The sequence below is a fragment of the Schistocerca serialis genome, chromosome 4 (assembly GCF_023864345.2).
Source record: "Schistocerca serialis cubense isolate TAMUIC-IGC-003099 chromosome 4, iqSchSeri2.2, whole genome shotgun sequence".
NCBI classification, from domain to species: domain Eukaryota; kingdom Metazoa; phylum Arthropoda; class Insecta; order Orthoptera; family Acrididae; genus Schistocerca; species Schistocerca serialis.
In genome coordinates, this window is record NC_064641.1 from 665,091,487 (window position 1) to 665,098,701 (window position 7,215).

Consider the following 7,215-nt stretch of genomic DNA (forward strand, 5'->3'; position numbering starts at 1 on the left):
GTCCGACAGAACAGACACGATATCCATATAAGTATACAGTTCTGGCAATACCAGCCATGACCTTCTTCTTCTGTGCGGCTGCACACATATTACTGAACTCTTACGGGACTTGGTAAGAATGTCTCCCACGAGTAATGAGTATGTTGGATGGAACACTACGAATGTAGTGTGTAGATATATGAGGTGAGAATGTGGGTCTCGCAGGAAGCCTGTACGAGATAGTCCCTGTAGTCGTACTATCCTCTGTGCCCTCGGTGGCTCAGATGGGTAGAGCGTCTGTCATGTAAGCAGGGGATCCCGGGTTCGAGTCCCGGTCGGGGCACACATTTTCACCTGTCCCCGTTGATATATATATCAACACCCGTCAGCAGCTGAAGGTATTAATATGTAATTCTAATCTGTATATGTGGTTCAAAAATGGCTCTGAGCACTATGGTACTTAACATCTATGGTCATCAGTCCCCTAGAACTTAGAAATACTTAAACCTAAGTAACCTAAGGACATCACACAACACCCAGTCATCACGAAGCAGAGAATATCCCTGACCCCGCCGGGAATCGAACCCGGGAAACCGGGCGTGGGAAGCGAGAACGCTACCGCACGACCAGGAGCTGCAGACTGTATATGTGGTTCTCGCTATCCCATGCCTTTTGTCACCTCAGTGTGTTATAAAGATGGAAACATAGGAATGCACACATTCATTGACAAAAATACGTGAGGCAGGTTCATGCTGAAAAATGTCTCTACAAGGTATCAGAAACCGACAAGAAGGGCTGTCTGTATACGCACAGGTGAGGTACAAACAGGTAAGTTGATCTGTTTCGGCTCAGTTATACGTAAGCAGATTTTCTTGTCGGTTCCTAATACCCTGCGTTATTTGTCACCATGAACATGACTGACGTATTTTTGTCAATGAATGTGTTAATAGTTGCATCGCTATGCCTCTGTTTTCGTTATATGTAAGGTGTTGAAAATTAGGTGAACCGATAGGGTAAAGAATGCGAAGGTTCCGGGGTAAAGAATGCGGAGGTTCTGCGGAGAATCGGAGAGTGTAACACACTGACAAGGAGAAGGGGCAGGGTAATAGGACATCTGTTAAGGCATCACGTAATGGCTTTCATGGTATTAGAGGGAGCTGTAGAGGGCAAAAACAGAAGAGGATGAGAGAGACTGGAATACAAGTACATCCAGAAAATAGATGAGGACATAGGTTGCAAGTGCTACGCTGAGATGAAGAGGCTGGCTTAGGAGAAGAATTCGTGGCGGGCGCATCAAACTAGTCAGAAGACTGATGATTTAAAAAAGAAAAAAACTGTTTTTCTTCTGTAGTACTAAAAAAGAACCAAATGCAGCTCTATGTTACGAATTTTATAAGGCAAACTGAACAGCTTGTCGTCCTCTGTAGACACAGCAAACTACGACGGGAACATTTCCATAACCTTAAGGCAGAATTCGTGATATGCAGTTATTCTTCCTGTGGTCCCTGCGTAAATGGAAGGGGAAGACATTTTACTGCGTCCCCCACCACACCTACCGTCCTCCAGCCCCGTCCCGGCCTACACACACACACACACACACACACACACACACACACACACAAACACTTCACTGATTTATATAGTTATTACGTATAAAACGCCGAAAGATGTCCTCCTCTTAAACTGTTTGCGGCACTGCCTGCTGTGGAAATACCGCGCCAGCTGATAGAAATGATGAGCTTTTCGGGGCCAGAAGCGACCAAAGGGAATTTTCTCGCTCCTTTCAGTGGGCGACGTAGATCCGCTAATTAGTTCTGTGTGGCCGCGACTCACGCTATAATTATTTCTGCGTTTCATTTACCACCGGAACAACAACGGGCGCACGAGAGCGGCTCATTCCGCTGAACGAAACGACAACTGGTTTAAGGGCATTTTCGCTCGGAGCTGCCCTGTAATTGAGTCTCCGGGGCACTTTGATCGCCGGTCCGCGAGGGGATGTGGAATGTAATTGATAGCGCAAATAAACGAGAGGATGTTATCGTCTGCGAGGCGGCTTTCACCGCCCGTAAATCGCGTCGTTATCTGCGACTTGGCCGCCCCTGTTGGCACGGCTTACGTGCCCGCCTTATTGCCGGCATGAATGGGAATGTTTTCTGGCCCTTGCCGGCTGCAGCTTATTTCAATTATCGTAGCTCTCTGACGGCCGTTGCCAGCTCGCCGCGCAGTCTCTCTCTCTCGCCCGGAGTTTGCAGCTTAGTCGCCCTTTCTTCAGGTAACCGAGAGCAGTGCATTGCTGGCGCCGTTCCGATTCTTTTCGTAACGAACTTCGGTTATCCGACATTCAGGGAATGACAGGCCGGAATATTACTCCTATTTACCGTCTGACTTTATAAATACGAAACGAAGCAGATCGAAGGATTGAATTCCGATGCAGATTTCATGGGTTTGTAGCGGCGTGTTGCAACAGATTTACAAGCACAAAGATAATATACCGAAACCGTCAGAGATGTGAAGAAGGGCAGGTAATAAGGGTTTACTTGAATAGAGAAGCCCAATTTGGAAATCTTAGACCTACTCATGAACGGCGTACATCTGTAAGAGATTGCACTATTATACCTTAACTCGCTGGCTCAGTGTTCGTAATCACAGGCGACTTGGGAAAATTGTACCAGTTTGCAGGTGCGGCGAATATCAACACGCCGTTGGGATTTCAGGTTGAGTTCCAATGCAGTATCCGACCTTGTAAGGCGGGGACAGCTAAGAATTCTGCATGCTTGTGGATGTCTTGCGTACGTGTCGATCGCTGTCGCACGAGTGCACACTATCCCCCCACCCCCCCTGCCCTGCCACACTGTCTGAGTGCAAAGAGGGGAAGGAGGAGAAAAAGAGGCCAAATTTGAACGCTCCGCATAACATTGCAAGCGTCCAAGACTTGCTTGTGGCTTAGTTTCTTATTTCATGTTTCCCGGTAACATTGTTCTGTGTTGGTGCAAGTATCTCTCACGAACTTGCAGCAGCGACTAAAATTTGTTTGCATTGGAAAAACTGTCAACATGCAAACAGGTACGTGAGCAAATTTTCTACACCTTACTTTCCACATAATAGTGATTTATTTAGTTTCATGAACGAAAAAAGCCTTTCACGGACATTAACTGATGAGCCAAAACATTATGATCACCTGCTTAATAGCTTGTTTGTGCGTCTTTGGAAAGAAATACGTTACTAATACTGCATATTAGGGATTCGACAGTTTCTTCGTAGGTTTGTGGTCGTATGTGCCATTAGATGTCTACTCACAGGTCATGTAATTCGTCTAAATAACGAGCCGCTGATACCGTACGCTCTGATAGCACCTGCTAACGATCTAGATGGGTTCGACAGGATTTACACCAGGCGAATTTGATCACCTACACATCAACCTGAATTCACTTTAATGCTACTGAAACCACTGTAACACTGTTCTGGCTCTGAGATACGGATAATTATACTGCTGAAAGATGACTCCGCCGTCGCGGAAGACAACACGCATGAAGGGATGCAGGTGGTTCCCAGCTGTCAGCGTGTCTTCGATTACTTCTGCAGGTCCCAGTCAAGCGTTGGAGAATGTCTCCCATAGCATAATACTACTCCCACCAGCCTGCGTCCTTGGCACGCTGTACCCTTCGAGCCGCCGTTCACCTCGATGAAGGCGTTCGAGGAGACGACCAACGACTTCGTTTCACCCGAAGAGCTGACATGTCTCCATTGATCGACGGTCGTATCCCGGTGGTCCCGACCCCACTGCAGTCGTAACTGATTATGTCGCTGGGTCAACATGTGAACACATGGGGGTGGTTTGCTGCGGGGCTCCATGCTCAACAGTGTACGATGAACGGTGTGGTCCTGAACAGTAATGCGTGTACCAGCATTGTGCTCTTTCGGCAGAGATGCCAAAGAACACCACTTATCCTACTTCACAAAGCAGACAGGCCGCCGAGCTCCACGTTCTGTTAAGGGTCGTGGACGTCCAACCCCTTAGCACGTAGTGGTAGTTTCACTGTCCTATCTCTTTCCGTATATGCTCACGACAATAGCAAATGAACATTCGACTAGCTTCGCCAGTTTCGAGATATTCGTCCACAGGCTCTGTGTAATAATGATCTGCCACTGTGCGGCTGATCCCGGCGGAGGTTTTAGTCCTCCCTTGGGCATGGGTGTGTGTGTGTGTTTGTCCTTAGGATAATTTAGGTTAAGTAGCGTGTAAGCTTAGGGACTGATGACCATAGCAGATAAGTCCCATAAGATTTCACACACAGTAATCTGCCCTTTGTCAAATTCGCATGTCTCAATGGATTTCCCCATTTACAGTCTATATTATCGCTAGTGTGATCCCCGTTCGTGTCTGTTCCGCTGACATGCTTTTGTTACCGTATTACGTGGCTGCAACTTACCAGGCGGCATCCAACATTGCGGGGGGCAGTGGTCATAATGTTGTGGCTTACCAGTGTATGTTGACTGAAGCATTCTCTCATGTTTGCAACATCTATATGGCGTTGTGAAAACTGTCTTTTGAACGGGATTTACACATCAGATAGATCAGTACTATTCGCATATGCGCAGGTGTGCTCTCAACTGAAATGGCAACCATTCTCTAAAACAGCACAAAAACAGATGTAAGATTAGCAGTCTCCTAAAGACGTCTAGAAAACTATGCTTGTAATTCTTTCAACTCCACAATGAGTCCTTCAGAAATTGTGTTTCCTGTAACGACAGTGCGGTTAGGAAAGTGGACAGCGTTTTTTGTCAGAATTTGTCCCGTCCACATTGTAATTTTCATTTTAAACGCTATCCCATGAAATCAAGAGTAAATTTTTTTCCTTCGTGGAAAACTTTATTATATATCTTCGATTTGTACTCGTATCCTGTAATACAACAACTGGTGTACAAGTCCAGAAATAGATTTCTTCAACGATGACGTATCACAGGCAGGTCAGACGTATTTTAACATTTCAACAAGAACTTCAGAATGGCTATAATGCCGAAATCATGATAGTGTAAAATTAATGAAAAAAAATAAAAAGAAACCACAGTGGACTGTGTGCAGTAATGTCCCCTTAAAATTCGAGGTCTGCAAGCCATTCCAGGGGGGGCGACAAATAGTGACTGCCGAAGAGGTGCAGAGTTCAACTTTGTGTGGGATGCATGTATTACACTTCACAAAATGGATATCGTTGACATAAAGAAGTGTTCAAGGCGAGTCATTAACTTGCACCTTGCACATCGAATGATCAAAGGCGCGCCACGGTGATCACAAAGTTGGGATCATGAAGATCGAAGGCGAACTCCTTGAGAGTTACACACGATGCAGGACGTTCAGGTAGGAATCCACTCTTATTAAAGATTGCAAATGCAGTCATATTGGTGTAATGAGGTGATCAGAATTGATGGAATGTTATGGCATGCAGTTGGTCGTGGAGCTTATCATGAAACTATCCTTTAAAACAATGCTGCAGATGGTGCAATAATGAGTTTTACAGACACGGAAAAAACAAACCATCCAGATGCTCAGTTTGTTCAGCGGTTCCAGTTGGGAACTGCAATGTCACACACTTTTCAGAAGGGATAGTTTGCTCTAAGGGAGTATGATTTTTATATGCAGACCACAAATTATGCAAAACCAAATTATTTGAGCAGCTATTGACCACAAGCAGTGCTCATATCATTTTCCGACACTTGCTTGCTTTGATATAAATGTTCCCCACTGTCCTTGCAAGGTCACGCAGACGAGAAAGAATCGTAAGAGGCAGAGCACTTCCAGCTTCTCGCAGTCCATTGAATAACACAATAAATAATAAATAACACTTGTCAGTGTTTTCCACATATTACTTTCTCGCCGGTTCTGCAGAGAACCACCTCATTCCTTGCTTCATCAGTCCATCTAACTTTCAGCTTATTTCTGTAACACCTCGAATGCTTCGAATCCCTTCTTTTCTGGTTTTCCCACGGCCCATGTTTCACTACCACCCAATGCTGTGCTCCAAACGTACATTCTCAGAAATTTCTTCCTCAAATTAAGGCCTGTGTTTGGTACTAGTAGACTTCTCTTGGTCAGAAAGGCCCTTTTTGTCAGTACAAGTCAGCTTTTTATATTCACCTTGCTCCGTCCATCGTAGATTGTTCTGCTGTCTAGGTACCAGAATTCCTTAACTTCTCCTACTTCGTGATCCCTAATTCTGATGTTAAGATTCTCGCTGTTCTTATTCCTGCTTACTTCTCATTACTTTCGTTTTTCCTAGATTTACTCTCATTCCATATTCTGTACTCATTAGACTGTTCATTCCATTGAGCAGATCCTGTAATTCTTCTTCACTTTCACTGAGGATAGCAATGTCATCAGAGAAACTTATCATTGATATCTTTTCACCTTGACTTTTAATCTCACTCTTGAATCTTTGTTTTATATCCGTCATTGCTTCTTCGATCGATAGGTTGAACAGTAGGGGTGAAAGACTACATCCCTGCCTTACACCCTTCTTTGTTTTTAATCCCTTTTGGCTCTTGTACATATTGTATATTACCCGTCTCTCCATAGAGCTTACCCCTATTTTCTTCAGAATTTTGAACATCTTGCACCTTCTGACATTGTCGAACTCTTTTTCCAGCTCGACAAATCCTATGAATTTTTTTTTTCTTTTTTCGGGAGTCTTGCTTCCGTTATCAACGGCAACGTCAGAACTGCCTCTCTGGTGCCTTTAGCTTTCGCAAATCCAAACTGATCGTCATCTAATAGATCCTCATTTTTGTGCCGTTCTTTTGTATATTATTCTTGTCAGCTGCTTCGATGCATGAGCAGTTAAGCTGATTGTGTGATAATTCTCGCACTTGTCGGATCTAGCTATCTTCAGAATTGTGTGGATGTTGTTTCACGGCAGTCAGATGACGTATCGCCACTCTCATACATTCTACACAACGTCAACAATCATTCTGTTGGCACTGCCCCTAAGCCTAAAGCTTCAAAAAAACATCCCGGTGCCAACCTCGTGTGAGGTCAAGCGTCTTGGGCTTGCTGCTGGGACAAAGAAACTGTCCACTTCTTTTTTCTCTCGGAGGTTCCCCACAGTGGGACAGTCTCCATCGTTGGATGGGACTGTTTTCCTCTATGGATGCGCGTCAGGAACAGGAAGCTGTTCTTTTCAAACCCAACAACTTCACCGGTTGTCGTTCATTTAAGTATATCGTTACTCCCTCTCAAAATGA

The 7,215-nt window shown here is 44.9% G+C and overlaps 1 non-coding gene across 1 annotated transcript; it reads left to right on the plus strand.

Moving 5' to 3' along the window:
• The first annotated feature begins 247 nt into the window (after window positions 1-247).
• Window positions 248-322, plus strand: Trnat-ugu (transfer RNA threonine (anticodon UGU)). The gene has a single exon. It is a non-coding gene; the product is annotated as a tRNA-Thr (tRNA).
• Window positions 323-7,215: the final 6,893 nt, after the last annotated feature.